The 16,297-nt window shown below is 41.8% G+C and overlaps 1 pseudogene; it reads right to left on the reverse strand.

The window, feature by feature from the left end:
* Window positions 1-1,529: 1,529 nt before the first annotated feature.
* On the reverse strand, window positions 1,530-2,423 carry LOC101036163 (small ribosomal subunit protein uS2-like; annotated as a pseudogene).
* Window positions 2,424-16,297: the final 13,874 nt, after the last annotated feature.

The following is a 16,297-nucleotide window of genomic DNA, read 5'->3' on the forward strand; positions in this document are numbered from 1 at the left end:
GAACTGATGTTTCCCGTACTTTGCTGCCTCCCTTTCCTTTGGGATATATACTAAGATGAGGTATATATCTGGATTATATGTTCGCTCTATTTTAACTTTTTGAGAAGCCTCCATGCTATTAGTTGCCTTCTCCTCTATCTTTTCACATATACTCTGCTCAGCTTCACTGCTTACAACTCCTTCTTCCTCCTCCAGCCTGTGAGCATGTTGAGGCCAGGTCTGTGACTCTCAGTTCTATTTCCCTTGCTCCCAGCACAGTGTGTTCTTTACAATTGGTTTTCAATAAATTTGTATTGAAATAATGAGTGATTAGAGGGAAACGCAACTAGTGAGTATATGGAAAAAAGGTGGTAAAAGGTGCAAGACAAACTTCTGACAAGAAAACAAAAAGTTCAAATTGTCAGTGTTTGTGCAGCTTTAGGAGAAACATACATGCATTGTATTTCTTCCAACTTTATTAAAGTATAATTTGCAAATAGAAACTGTATATATTTAAGGTATACAACACGATATATTGATGTATGTATACACTGTGAAATGATTATGACAATCAAGCTAACTAATAAATTCATCACCTCACACAGTTACTATTTGAGTGTGTGTGTGTGTGTGTGTGTGTGGTGAAAACTTGTAAGATCAACTGACTTAGCAACTTTTAATTATGCAATGCATTATTATTAATTATATTCATCAGGTTGTACATTATATCTCCAAAATTTATTCATTATACATCACTGGTACTTTATACCCTTCGACCATTACCTGCCCGTTTCTTCCATTCCCCAGCCTCTGGCGACCACCGTTCTACTCTATACATCTGTGAGTTATAGCTTTTAGAGTCTACATCTCAATTAGCTCATGCAGTACTTCTCTTTCACTGTTGGGTTTATTTCAAAGCATAATGTCCCCAGGTTCACCCATGTTGTTGCAAATGGCAGGATTTTTTTTAGACGGAGTTTCACTCTTGTTGCCCAAGCTGGAGTGCGATGGCGTGATCTCGGCTCACCGCAACCTCCGCCTCCCAGATTCAAGCAATTCCCTTGCCTCAGCCTCCTGAGTATCTGGGATTACAAGCATGCACCACAATGTCCAGCTACTTTTGTATTTTTAGTAGAGATGGGTTTTCTTTATATTGGTGAGGACGGTCTTGAACTCCCGATCTCAGGTGATCCACCTACCTCGGCCTCCCAAAGTGCTGGGATTATGGGTGTGAGCCACCGTGCCCGGCCGATTTCCTTTCTTTTTAAGGTTAAGCAATATTTCATTGTATATGTAGTCATGCATCACACAATGTTTTGGCCCATAACAGACTGTATATGTAATGGTGTCCCATAAGATTATAATACTGTATTCTTACTGTACCTTTTTTATGTTTAGATACTTTTAGATACACACATAGCCATTATGTTACCATTGCCAACAATATTCAGTACAGTAACATGATATATAGGTGTTTTTTTTTTTTTGGAAACTCGATGTTTATTTTCCATAAATCTTATATGTTGTTTAAGAGCCCACACAAGAACAGCTTAAGACCATTCAGTGGTTGCTCCTACCCATTCAGTGGCCTAAGCAGTGGGAGCTGCAGACCAGTCTTCCGTGGCAGGCTGGGCGCTCCAGTCTTCAGTAGGGAACTGCCGGATAGGCACAGAGGGCACCTGCGTGCCGTCAGACCAGTCTGCAGCCTCAGGCTGAGTGGCAGTGAACTCAGGAGCGGGAGCAGTCCATTCGCCCTGAAATTCCTCCTTGGTCACAGCCTTTTCAGCAGCAGCCTGCTCTTCTTTTTCAATCTCTTCAAGATCTCTGTAGAAGTAGAGATCAGGCATGACCTCCCACGGGTGTTCACAGGAAATGGTGCCATGCATGTGCAAAACTTCCCGAGCCAGCACCCACCATATGAAACTCACTGAGTGAGCTCCCTTGTTGTTTCATGGGATGGCAATGTCCACACAGTGCAGAGGAGAATCTGTGTTACACAGAGCAATGGTAGGTAGGTTAACATAAGACGCCTCTGTGAGAGGCTGGTGGTCAGCCCTTCGGTCAGTAACCACAAGCAGCCGTGGCTCCCCAAAGGCTGCCTGGATCCGGTTGGTGAAGGTTCCAGAAGTAAAGCGGCCAGCAATTGGAGTGGCTCCAGTGGCAATAGCAAACTTCAGCACGGCCCTCTGGCCAGTATTCCTGGAGGATATAACACCGATATCAGCAGGGTTTTCAATGGCACGAGCTGCCAGGAGAAGCTTCTCCCGGGTCCTCTTCAGATTATGATGTAGATGCCATCACTTTTCCTTTTACAGATGTACTGCTCCATCTGGAAGTCAAGGTTGGTGCCACCTAAATGGGTTCCTGCTGCCAGGAACTTAAGGACATCCTCCTCCTTCATTTGCAGGACATCAAGGGCTCCGGACATTGTGAAAGTTTCCCTTTAAGTTATGACGGAAATCCAGAACAGTGCCATTTGGAGCCCTCGGCGGGTAGTGCAGAAAGCGATATATAGATTTTTAGCCCAGGAACAACAGGCTATACCATGTAGCCTACGTATGTAGTAGGCTATACTATCTAGGTTTGTGTAAGTACACTCTGTGATGTTTGCACAACAACAAAATCAGTCAACAACACATTTCTCAGAATATATTCCCATTGTTAAGTGATAGATGTCTTCACAGATAATGGAATATATAGATATGTGTATATCTAGGAGCAATAGGCTCCTAGATGCACACATCACATTTTATTCATTCGTGCATTGGTGGACAATCAGAGTGATTCTATAACTTGGCTGCTATGAATAATGCTTCAATGAACATCAAGGTGCAGATACCTCTTCAAGAAACTGCTTTTATTGCCTTTGATGGCAGACGGAGGATTGCTGGATCATATGGTAGCTCTATTTTTTTTTAGAAAACTTCATGCTGTTTTCCATAATAACAGTACAAATTTAAATTATCACCAATAGTATGCAAGGGTTCTCTTTTCTCCACATCACACCAGCACTTTTTGATTATAGCCATCCTAACAGGTGTAAGGATGCTTCAGATATCTCCTTGTCATACATGCATTATTGTCCACTCTGTTAACATGCAACTTTAAGAATCAGCAATTTTTTCTTTTCAGAATGACTAAAGGTCCCCATACATACACAGAACTGTATATTTATGAGACCTGGACTTACACTTATATGTAATATATAATATAACATAATAGATGAAGAAATTTATATTTCTTTGTATTTAACTAAAATTTAAAATTTATATGCCTTTATATTTAACTATGGATATATTTAAATATGAAACTTCCTTAATATTTAAATTTTTAATACTGGCTCTAAAATCAACACTCTTGTACTTGGTGACGTCAAAATACTATTATTTATTTATTTTTGTTTGTTTTAGTAAAATAATGAAGAATATCAATGAAAAATGTCCAAATACCTGGAAATAAATTGAGTAAAAAGAATAAATTCAGTAATTAGTCTGGGAGTACAAAGCAGGGTTGATTTCATTACATAATAGTTTCCAAAGGGAACTAGCTGTCTTCCTTTTGAATCTTGATTAAAGGTGTGCATAGGAAGGATATTCTACTCCATGTTCCTTGGGGATTTCTTTCCATGATTTGGTTTCCCTTGAGTAGTTGGGATGATTAACTGGGCTGCTTTCTTTTATAATTGTCCTGAAGCTCTTTGTATTTTGCAAAACTGCTTTGCAATTGTTTTTTTCTTAGGATGTACTTAAAAATTAATCCATTAGGTGTAGCGGGGCAAGTCCAGCTCAGAGAGGTCATTGTTAGCATGCCAGAATAAAATAATAGAAAGTCCTTCCATTTTTGGGGGGTGCAAGAAGTGCTTTTCTCAAAATATTTGCATTTCCAAAACTCAAACATGTCCAAAAGAACGGTGAATTTAGCTTTTCCTCTTTGGAGTTAGAATAGGATTGTCAGATAAAATACAGGATGTCCAGTTAAATTTGAATTTCAGATAAACAATGAGTATTTTTTTAGTATAATTAGGCCCCATGTGATACTAGGAATTCTAATAGTTCTGCATTTTTATTTGCTAAATCTGAGAATCTTAGTAAGATAATATTATTCACCCCAGAGCTGTATGAACTCTGGGCAAGGAACTTAATTGTTCTGCATTAAAATTTCCTCATCTCTAAAAATAAAATGTTGTGCTACCAAAATTGGAAGTGCATTTTATTTCTAACGAGGCTACAAGACAATATCTCTTTATCATGCAAGATGTACCTAGAGGTATAATTATTGGTCATGCAAAGAGTGCCCCATTTGGAGTAAGAAGGATCTGAGTTTGATCCCACCATTAACTATGTGATCTTAGGCAAATCACATTCTCGAATTCTCAGATTCTTTATTTTAAAAACTGGGGATAAAAGAAAAAAAACTGCGGATAAGATACTTATTACAAGGATCAAATTAGTTAATATGTGTAGAAGTGCTTTGGGCCTAGATGAAGTCATAAACAGATTATGACTTACTAGGAAGAAGTTACTCTCAAGCAATGTAAAATGAGTTATTAGCTAAGTTGCATGGCCAGAGCTCTGTTCTCCTGTATGACTCAAGCCAAGTTTTCAAGCTCAGGTAGGTTCCAAAAAAGGTACCCACAAGTAGTCATCTTGTTATCTTTGCTCTTTGTACTTTAGAAGACTTATGGTTCAAGTGTCGACTCTATACCTAAGTTTCTTCAAATAGCAAATGAGCAAAAATAATATCCACTGCACGCATGTATCATGAGAGCTGAATGTGAAAATATACAGAAAACACCTGGCACCACAGTTTCTCATTAAAAATGTTCAGTTCCTGGTCTTCTGTACGGTTCTCTTGGACACCTCAATCGAAGTCTGCTCTGGGTACGGGCCACTGGTAAGTGAGTGTGTTTAAGGAGTGAGTGACTGTTTCCATTCCGCTTTTCTATGTAGCAGTTTTGTTAGAGCCCCGCAGGACTAGGAAGGCCTCCTCCAATCTCCAGACCTGCCTCTAGGAGGAAGCCTGAGATACCTAACCCATTTTGTATCTTCTGATCTCTAGGGACTCAGAAGACAATAATAACCTTCCCTAACCTCAACCAGACTCAAACCAGAAAGTGGCAGGAGAAAAGTTGCCTTGACCCAAAGGGGCATCCAGCCCCTCCCATTCCAGACGCTGGATAATGCAATCCAGACCACATGAAATTTCCCGTATTTGATGACTGCCTCAGCCCTCTCAGCAAAAGGCTTTCCAGCCTCTCTCCCTCTTGCCTCAGACAAAGCTCTCCCTCAACCACATTATGTGACCAGGCCAATCCCTGGAGATAGGGAGATGTCTGCACTAGGGAACTTCCAAGCTGCCCGGGGGACAGCAAATTCACTCTTGGCAGAAGCCAACTTAGAAATGGCCTCACGGTGCTTTGTGAACACATCTATGGTGCAACACTGACCTCCAGTGGCTGAGCCAGGAGGAGAACACTGCCCGCACTGTCTCAGAGCAACCCTGTCCGCTAGGAGGCTGGCGTACAGGATGACAAGCTCTTCCCAGAACACCTATGCACAATATCTTTAAAAAAAGAGAAAGAGAGCAAAAACACAAGCGCAGAGTTACTCACCAGTTAAATCCAACCGTGTCATTCCACCACTTAGAAAACTTATGTGGTTAATAGTCCCTCTACTGACCACAGAATAAAGTCTGAAATTCCTAATACAGCAGACAGACTTCTTTAGGATTTGGGTATGACTACCTGTCATTTCCTACAACATCCTCTTTCGTTAATACACACCAGACTTTCTCCTAGTGGCTAAATGGCCTGCTCTACTTTAAAGTAGAGTAGGAGAGGGTCCTCTACTTTAAATGGCCCTCTTCACTTCACTTTTCTGCTGGGTATAATTTTTTTTCTTTTCTTTTGTATTTCGTGTGTGTGTGTGTTTGTGTGTGTGTGTGTGTGTGTGTGTGTGTGTGTGTGTTAGGGTCTTGCTCTGTCACCAAGGCTGGAGTACAGTGGTACAATCAAAACTCACTGCAGCCTTGACCTCCTGGGCTCAAATGATCCTCCCACCTCAGCCTCCTCAGTAGCTGGGACGACAGTTGTGCATGACAGTGCCTGGCTAACTTTTTTAAATCCTTTTTCTTTGTAAGCATCTTATATCAAAAATTGCCATCTCAGTGATGTTTTCAGTGTTATCTGTCCTTACCACTGTAGAATTAACTTTGTTTTCAAAACATACAGCAAGTGGAGCTAAAACTGATCCATTTATTTATTCAAAAACAATAATGAGACATGTATGATAATGCCAGTCATTGCCCTGGATGTTCAGGATAACAGATAGAAGAGGCATGCTTTCTGACCTCAGAATGCATATAGACTAGTGGAGAACACACAGAGAAATCATTGCCATAGAGTATGGCAAAGAGCTACGTGCTAATTACACAACTGGCTTAAGAATGTTAAGAATGGAGGTCATCACTTCAGCCTGTGCAAAAGGCAATCAGAGACCCTGCTTCTCAACAATGAGAGGTCTTGTCTGGGTCTTGAACAGTGAGTAGGAGTTAGCCAGGCACTGTAATCCCAGCCACTAGGGAGGCTGAGGCAAAAGGATTGCTTGAGGCCAGTTCTAGACCAGTCTGAGCAACATAGCAAGACTTCCATCTCTACAAAAATAATAAAAATTAGCCCATTATGGGGGTGAGCACCTGTAGTCCCAGCTACTTGGGAGGCTGAGGCAGGAGGATCGCTTGTGCTCAGGAGTTTGAGGCTGCAATAAGCTATGATTAAGCCACTGCACTCCAGCCTGGGTGACTAAGCAAGGAACCATCTCAAGGTGGTGCGGGTGGGGGAAAGGAGCTGGGGAGATGGGACAGTTTCAAAGGGAAAGAAGGAATGAAGCATATTTGAGGCATAAAGTAACTTACACACAAGCAGGAATGTGTTGGAGCCAGGGAATAATCCGTCATGGCTGGCACTGAGGTGCTTTGCTGCACAGCAGAGGGATATAGGGCTAGAATGCAGACTGGGATCAGAAGGCAGGATCAAGAGAGTAAAATGTTTGCTATGGAAATGAGGAGTCATTAAAGGTTCCTTAATGAAAGCAATGTTTAGGACAGATACACTGACACAAACTAGCAATATCATATAAGGCAAGCAAAAAGAAATCAAAATCAGGTTTCTGCCTGTTCTTGGTACTCAGAGTCACTGGGGTGTCAGTCCAATCTAATCAGAGAGGCTTAAAACAAGGTCAGTGAGTGGGTAAACAGAGAGGTCAGGCCCAGGGCTTAAAAGGAGAAGACTTAAAACACAAGAACAATCACTTGGTGTGTAGTTGTGAATAAAAACAAATGCCAAGGCCAGGCACAGTGGCTCACACCTGTAATGCCGGCACTTTGGGAGAGTCTGGGCAGGAGACTAGGGGGAACAGATCCTTTGAGGCCAGGAGTTTGAGACCAGCCTAGCCAACATGGTGAAGCCCTGTCTCTACTAAACATACAAAAATTAGCTGGTAGTGGTGGCTCATGCCGGTAGTCCCAGTTACTTGGGAGGCTGAGGCAGGAGAATCACTTGAACCCAGGAGGCGGAGATTGCAGTGAGCTGCGATGGTGCCACTGCACTCCAGCTGGAACAATCGAGTGAGACTATGTTTCCAAAAAAATGCCAAGGTTTCAGAAAGTCCAGGCCCAGGTGAAAACGTGGAGAAATCCCACCTTATTCTAGCGAACAGCACCTTGCTGGGTCATGGTTATCTTTAAAGGGCTGGATCCTGACTGTCATGGGAAAGGGTACAGTGAAGTTGCTCGAAATGGTCTATTGTGAACCTGGAGGTCCTGCCGCCAAGGGGCCAGTGGAAGTCCACTTGTGCTTCAAATATGTGTCCTGAGTATCTAGGAGATGACAGAGGCATGGGTCTGTTCCTCAGCCTCCAAGTAATAAGTACTGGCTGCACATCCTGTTGCAAGATCTATCATGTGTCCTTTCTGGACATTTGATCATGAATGGGGAAAGATAGCTGTCCCTTGACATACAAGTGACTAAGATACCTGTAAGGCAGTATGAACTGGGAGACTGAGTATCTATGCACTTTTGTATTTACACATCCTAGAGACATAATACACACAGATGAAAAGCCACAATCAATTTATAATAGTGCCTCTCTTAGGGAAGGCAGCCAACATAGGAAGAGGATGGTATGGACCTCCATCTCCCCTATGGTGAGCTGCTATTGTTTTACTTAACACAGCATAGTGTACCTATCTGTTCACTTATCTGTTATACTAGAAAATACGCTCCTTGTCCAAGCACCATGGCTCATGCCTGTAATCCCAGAACTTTGGGAGGCCAAGGCAGGCAGATCACCTGAGGTCAGGAGTTCGAGACCAGCCTGACCAACATCCAACCTGTCTCTATTAATATTTTTAATAGAGACCAACCCTGTCTCTATTAAAAATATAACTAGCCACATGTTTTATATTTATATATATATGTTTTATATTTATGGTGGTTTTTCATATATGTTTTATATTTACGGTGGTGCATGCCTGTAATCCCAGCTACCCAGGAGGCTGAGACAGGAAAATCGCTTGAACCCAGGAGGTGGAGGTTGCCGTGAGCCAAGATCTAACCACTGCACTCCAGCCTGGCAAAACTCCATCACAAAAAGAAAGAAAAGAAAAAGAAAATATGCTCCTTGAGGAAAACAGACACACATCTCCTTTCACTAGCACAGTCAGCACTCAAATACTGGTTGAATTAAAGAATAAATAAACAACTCCAGAACATGAGAAACTGGTTATAAAGTTCCCTCAGACACCTACGAGTTAGACTGGAGCGCCAGAAGGTCCTATATCTCCTGGATTTGTCCTTTATCCTTTATAGACATTGGTAACATGTAGATTAGAAAAAAGAATGTTAATTTTTGAAATGTAAAAGTAATTTTGAATTCAAGCTGTGCCACTTTATTCGCTTGAGCAATTTACTCAAGTTGCCTAAGACACTGTTTCCTCTCCTAAAATATAAAGATAATAATAGTCTTCTTACTAAAATGTGGTGACGGTAAGAAATTATACATGTAACGTGCAGGATGTAGCAAATAGGAGACCTCCAATAAATAGCAGCTGCCGTGATTATTGCATGGAGGGTCTTCTTACAACGGACTTTGAACCAACACAAACCCCAGAAGCCACAGTGGATAGTTTTATCCAACAAGCACTTCTGGTGCAGGACTCAGGAACTGAAGAAGGCTTTGGTATGACTGGGGAGTTTGTGTCCACCATTCTGTTGTGGAAACATACAGATGGGTACTTGTGCACAAGCCTGACAATTCCAGGGGCTTTGCTGCGTATGAAGTAATGTTAGTATGGGGGCATGCCTGTGTCCATATATCAGTCCGTTGTTACTGGAGTTAGGGGAGGGAAGCTTTGAATTCCTCAGGACAGAGATCACTTATGGAAGCTACACAAGTACTTTGACATCCCAGACAAGACAAAGCACTAGTGAAGTAAGGAAGGTTCTCCCTTGTCCCCCTCGAAGGGCATGCGATGGGGGTGTCACTCACTTCTTTAGTGCCCCTTTGCTCAAACCTCTAGGGGAGCAGACAGGCAGGCAGGCTGTGGGGCCCCAACCCCATGGCAGTGTCTAGGGATGAATGTTTACAGCTCCCGAAGCTCCAGTGGGCTGAGCGTGTGTTATAGGATGCTCTCTTAGCTTGCAGGCTATAGGCGGCTTGTGTTAACCAGCTCAGTTAGACCCTCTACCTTGTCACAGGGACAGGGAGCTTTCTGTATCCCAGGATTTCTTGCCTTGCTGTGCCAGAAGAATCTGATCACACTTGGGTTTGGAGAATGAGTGCAAGTTTTTACTGAATGGAAGTATCTCTCAGCAGATGGGGTAGCCAGAAGGGAGATTATTTTCCCCTGGAGTCCAGGGTCTCCAAGACCCAGGCTTTCCTCTGACTGCCCCAGCCAAACTCCCCATCGTTCCGTGGTCAAGGGCCTGTGGCCTGCTGGTACCTGTCGGTGTGCTCTTCTGCTGCTGTGCTCTCGATTGACTATCGACCGCTTGTGTCTTCTACCACTCATGTGTTCCTCATGACATCCAGCCGCTGTGTCTCTGCCTAGCTAGGGTCTCCAGTTTTTATAGGCCCGGGATGGTGGCATGAGGGGACAGGTGGTCTTGGAAAATGCAACATTTGGGAGCAGAAGGCAGGAGTGCTGGACCTCATCTAGGTCCGTTGGGGTGGAGCCCTAGCCTACCCAGCACTTCCCTTCTCCCTTTTCCTATCATTTAAAGGGACCACACTTCCTTCGTTTCCCAGCACTTCTGTATCACTAATACTACATCTAAAGCATTAGTACTACAGATCTGGTTCCTATGATTATAGGTGACAGCATAAAGAAGTTAAAAAAAATGACACTAACTCTTAGCTGAGGTTGCTGGTTAGTAAACAGAGATGTTTCATACCATAAAACTCAGTCTGAAGTTGATCTCCTAGAAGTAGAGTGTAGGATAGTGGTCACTAGAGACTGGAAAGGCATCAGAGGTGGTGGTAGGTGAGGACAGACACCAGAGGTTAACAAACACAAAATTACAGCTAGATAAGAGGAATAAGTTCTAGTGTTCTACAGCACTATAGAATGACTAAATTAACAATGTATGCATATTTTCAAACAACTAGATTTTGAGCGTTCACACCATAAAGGAATCATCACACTGTACTCCATAAATATGTGCAATTATTATAAATCAATTAAAATAATAACAAAAGCAAATGGAAAATTAGTCTAAGCACCCACTTAGTGTCAGCCACCTGCAGTTAGTGGTGGCAGAATTTGTGGCCTGGCACTGCTTTCACATATGAAATAATTCCACTTGATTGGATTCTGCCATTCCACGAATGGGGAGTGGCATCCAATTTGAGACTCCTCCTGGGTAAAATGGCCACGTTGAAGACATTAATTTCAACCAAAAATAGCTGACAGAGGTATACAGGTTTACCTCCTGTGGACTTAGGCAATCTGGAATCCACAGCCTTAGAAGTCAGCTTGAGGAAGAAGAGATCTGAAGGGGACTAATGTTTCCCAAATATCTTCTAAGAATCATGAAGTGAAGCAATCTCATCCATTGTATGTATGAAGCAGACATACAATATGTAAAATGCGAATCTGTAGCCCAGATCTCTCTTCTCAGTTTCAGACCCCGTCCAACTACCTACTAACATGTCCACGTGAGTATCTCTCAAGTTCCTAAAACTCAACATTTCCCAAACTAAACCATGGCAACAGCATGGATTCCCAAGCACTCTTCTTGGTCCTTCACTCATCCTCCCTTCTCCACATCCAATCAATCACCAAGTCCAATTGATTCACTACTCAATGCCTGCTATATTCAGCACTAGACTCAGCCCTCAACATGTGTATTAGTTTTCCCTTGCTTCTAAAACAAACTACAAAATTGTGGGTTTAAAACAACACAAAGGTATCATCTTGCCATTTTGTAGGTTAGAAATCCAACACAAACCCCAGAATCCACAGTGGATAGTTTTATCCAACAAGCACTTCTGGTGCAGGACTCAGGAAATGAAAAAGGCTTTGGTATGACTGGAGTGTTTGTGTCCAATTGTGTGGTAGAAACAAACAGATGGGTACTTGTGCACAAGCCCAACAATTCACTGAACAAAAATCAAGGTCCTTCCGGTACTACATTTTTTTCTCGACTCTGTAGGGAAGAATTTGTTGTCTTACCTTTTCCAGCTTCTTTTAAAAATTTTTTATGTTTAATTTTTGGGGTACATAATAGATAATATATTTATGGGGCACATGAGATATTTTGACACAGATAGACAATATGTAATAATCATATCGTAGTAAATGGAGTTTCCATCCCCTTACATATTCATCATTTCTTTGGGTTATAAACATTCTAATTGCAACCCCTCAGTTACTCAAAGACGTACCACAGATTACTGCTGACTGTAGTCAGCCTGTTGTGCTATCAAATACTAGATCTTATTCGTTGTACCTATCTCTGTTTTTGTACCCATCAACCTATCTCTGTTTTTGTACCCATCAACTATCTCCATTTCCCATTCTCTCCTCTCCTGCAACCCTTCCTTGCCTCTGGCAACCATCATTCTGCTCTCTGGCTTTATAAGTTTCATTGTTTTAATTTATAGCTCCCACAAATGAGTGAGAATTTTTCAGCTTCTAAAGGCCACCCACATTCCTTGGCTCCTAGTTCCTTCCCCCATCTTCAAAGCCACCAACATCTCTCTGACCCATGTTTCATCACCACATCTCTTTCTAGACACAGCCAGGAAAGGCTTTCTACATTTAAGGACTTATATAATCAGATTGGGCCTGCCTGGATAATCATGAATAATCTCCCCACTGCAGAATTTTTCCTTTATTCTCATCATATCTACAAAGGCTCTTTTGCCATATCAGATAACATCTATTCATAGATTCAAGGGATTGGGATAGCAATATCTTTTGGGGGGCAGTATTCTGGCTACCACAACATGACTTACCTCATAATCTTCTCAAGAATTCAGTGAGATAGGTAATATTGTTGTTTCCATTTGACAGACAAAAAAACAGATTTAGCCAAATTTCCTCAGTACCTGAGGTCACACTCTAGTAAGTGGCAGAAGGAGATTCATCCTGGTGCCTGTTTGGCTTACTCTAAGGCATTTCTACTTCCTATGTATCTCTTGACTCTATGATCCTACCACACTTGTTCAGGCCATAATTATGATTGATTTAGATTACTGGATTATCAAACTTCTCTCTCTCCCTCCAGTCTTGTGGTCCTTCAATCCATTCTCCACTCTGCAGCCACAGCTATCTTTATAAAACACTTATTTTACAAGGTCTCCCACCAGTGATGCTCCATTCCTCTTGGGGAAAAGCCCAGACTTCTGGAGACAGTGTATAAGAATAAGATGCAGCATCTGCTTAACTCTTCAGCTTTATTCATCTCTCCCCATTCCTCTCCCCCTAATCCTACAATCTCAGTGCTAAAAGCAAGACAGTACTGCTCTCAGTTTCCTAAATGCATCATGCTTTCTCTTGGTTCCACATGCTTCCACATGCTAATCCTTCATAGAGTGGCTAGGTGGATTAATTAACATGCAAAGTCCTTATTACTGTACATTGAACATAGATGTTCTTAATAAAGGACTGACTGCAGAGAAAGACAATGGCTTGTATGACAGTGAACAATATGTGAGAAACCTCACCAACATGGATCTAAAATAAATTAAATAGGAAGCTTAATGGAAATTTATCAAATGGGTTTCCTTTTTTATTTCAATTTGTTTTCTATGGGTGCCTTCAAAGACTGGTTTAAGTGGAGATAGGGAGAACAAAAGCGTATTTTGAAAACAACACAACTAAGAATTACTGAATAACTCATCCTCTCCATTCTGTTGTCTAAAATACAAGCACGCAAATGGAACAAAAGTAATAGAATTCAAGGATTAAATCACAGCTCCCTCTGCTATAAACTATAGCAAGTACAGGGAATGGGCGGTTAATGTGAAAGCATCTTGTCTTGAAACACTCTGTCCAAGGGAACAGACAAAGGTCTATGTGGTTTAAGGAACAGGGTGAGTGATCTTTATAAACAATTTGCATTTTTATGTCAAATGGAACTTTTTATAGCATGATTTAGGGAAAATATTCAAGGTTGGGTCATATGTTATCCCAGGTCTGCACATAGAGTAATCTACACTATTAATTCATTTGAAAAAGGTTGATTGCACATGTCTATGTATTGAGCACTGATATGGACATAACCCATTACCTGCTTTTAAGAAGCTCAGGGGTTAGTGACAGAAATAGGCAGAGAGCAAAACATGACAATGCATTATAAACACATAGATTTATATATAATCCCACAGTCAGGGAGCCGAGAGACTTGACGGGAAGAATCACTTCCTGTTTTTGATGGCCAAGAAACCTTTATAGAAGTGGAAATGCTTGAGCCAAGTCTTGCAGAATGCTCAGTAATAACCCAAACATCAAAGCTTGGGAGGGAAAGGCATATACAATGACACAGAGGCACAAAACAACTGAAGGGGAAGGGCTGAAATGAGACTGGGGAGGGAGACAAGAGCAAAATCTTGCAGCATCTTGATTGTGATGCTATGGAGTCCAAGCTTTATCTGAAGTTGATGGGATCCCATCAATAGTTTTAAGCATAGCAATGACATAGGAAAATTTGAATTTTAGAATAGTTTTTTGGTCTGCCATGGAGAGGTTGGATGGGAGTGGGGTAAACTAGAAGTTTGTTTAGAGGCTGCTGTAGTAATCCTGGTAAAGGCTTTTAATGATGTCCTGAACATTGATCAGCAATGGCAATGGAGATAAGGAAACAGAATTTAAGAAGGAATAAAAAAGACTTTCTGACTACTTGGATGTGGGTGATGCTATCCTTTGATACAAAGGATTTAAGATGAAGACCAGTTTGTGGGGGTGAGTAAAAGATTACATTGGGTTTGGGTATTTTCAGTTTATGGTGTCTGTGGAACATCTAGGAAGAGATATGAAATTGATGGTTGGCTACCTAGACTTGGAATTCAGAAAAAAGTTTCACAATAGATACAAATTTTCGAATTATCACCATGAGATGTTGATTCTATCGGAGGGAGAATGAAAGGGAATAAGAAAGTACCCTGGGAAACCCTGATATTTAGGATTTTAGGTAGATGAAAATTTCCTGGAGAAGACTGAGTTATAATAACCAGAATAATCAGAAGAAAAACCACAGGGGATGAGCATCATTGGAGCAAAGGGAAGACAACAGCTTCAAGGAGGAAGAACTAGCATAGCATCGCCATGCAGGCAAGAAGAGGCAACAGGAGGAAGAATGCACGGAGCCTCACACACCTAGTTTTCCCTGAACATCCAATCTATGCAGCCCATCCTCCCTTGCCCCCACCTCCCTGCCATGCCAGGCACTTTCTACTCTATTTCCCTGAATTACTTTGCTCATCATATAAATTCTAGCTGAAAATACTTGTTTATTTTGGTTTCCATTGTCTGTATCCCTCTGTGGAATCTAAATGTCATGCAGGCAGGCGCCTCACACATCTTGTTTACCACTGTCTTCATTCAGATTTCACAAAATCCAGAGGATTCAATGCAAGGAGTTTATCTAGGAGGTGGTTCAAGAAAATTTGGACCCAGTAGAGCTGGGAGATATTAATTTATCATAATACTCATCTTCATGTTCTGTGTTTTTCCTTAATCATTCTCTGAAAAACAGGAGGAAGATCACAGACGGTGGGCAACCATGCTGACACAGCATTGTGATTTTCTGAGAGGAGGACACAGGGAAATTGACATAGCAGAGGAGCTGAAGTAATTGGAAAAGTTACTGAAGAGATGTCCTGCAAGTCTAGTTTGTGCTCTAAGAGCAAAGGAAGGAAGGTAAGGGAGTAGGGAAGAAAGGGGAGAGTATCTGAAAGGTAGAAAATGTTTAAACCAGAAAGCACTGAAGGCAATTGGCATGTCATCCCAAAGGGAAACTTAGTGTGGAACACACACCTCAGAGATCTTCTTCTGCAAGGGGCAAGGGGCCTGGGGCTTCTATCTGCCCACTCCTGTTGGTCACTTCTTGAGGGCTTTAATTTCCCAGCACTCCAGCTCACCTTAGATGTAGGCAAAGTCACTCCAGCAGCCAAAGAAAGCCCTCAGGCAAAGAAACCAAGTGCTAGCAAATGCAAGCAGATGTTGGGCGAGAACGTACAGAAAAAGTAGATGCAATGGAATGGGAACAGGCCCTTGAAAGCATCAGCTGTGACTCCCAAATCCCTGGCCCAGAGAATAGTGCTGGGTACATTACAAGCTCCCAGTGAATATCTCTATGAATATTACAATCAATGAAGGAAGGAAGAACCTCAGAAGGACCTTCTCCAGCATTGACTCATGTCACTCTCCCCTCCAGCTCTCTGTTCCAGCCATACTGGATTTTTACCAGTTCCTCACCAGATGCCCTTCTCCTATGCTGTTCTTATTGCCAGGAATATTTCCTTTTCTATTAAATTTTATTTCCGCAGGAAAGCCTTCTCCAACCTCCTTCTAAATAGTCCACATCCTCAGGTTAAGTACCACCTCAGCACCCTGTCTCCTCCTTCCCTTTTACAATCTTCAGTACATTTGTAATCACTTGTTTCCCTTGTGCATCACTCTGAGTAAAAATCCAGCACGATTCCTATTAGATAGCATGTTCTCAATGTTTATTTGTTAAATAATTAATGAGTTAGGGCTAGAGTTGATTACCATGGAGGGGTTTGTGTAGAAAAGCAATAGCAGACTGAAATAGCAG

This window comes from Saimiri boliviensis, chromosome 6 (genome assembly GCF_048565385.1).
Source record: "Saimiri boliviensis isolate mSaiBol1 chromosome 6, mSaiBol1.pri, whole genome shotgun sequence".
In the NCBI taxonomy this organism is placed as follows: domain Eukaryota; kingdom Metazoa; phylum Chordata; class Mammalia; order Primates; family Cebidae; genus Saimiri; species Saimiri boliviensis.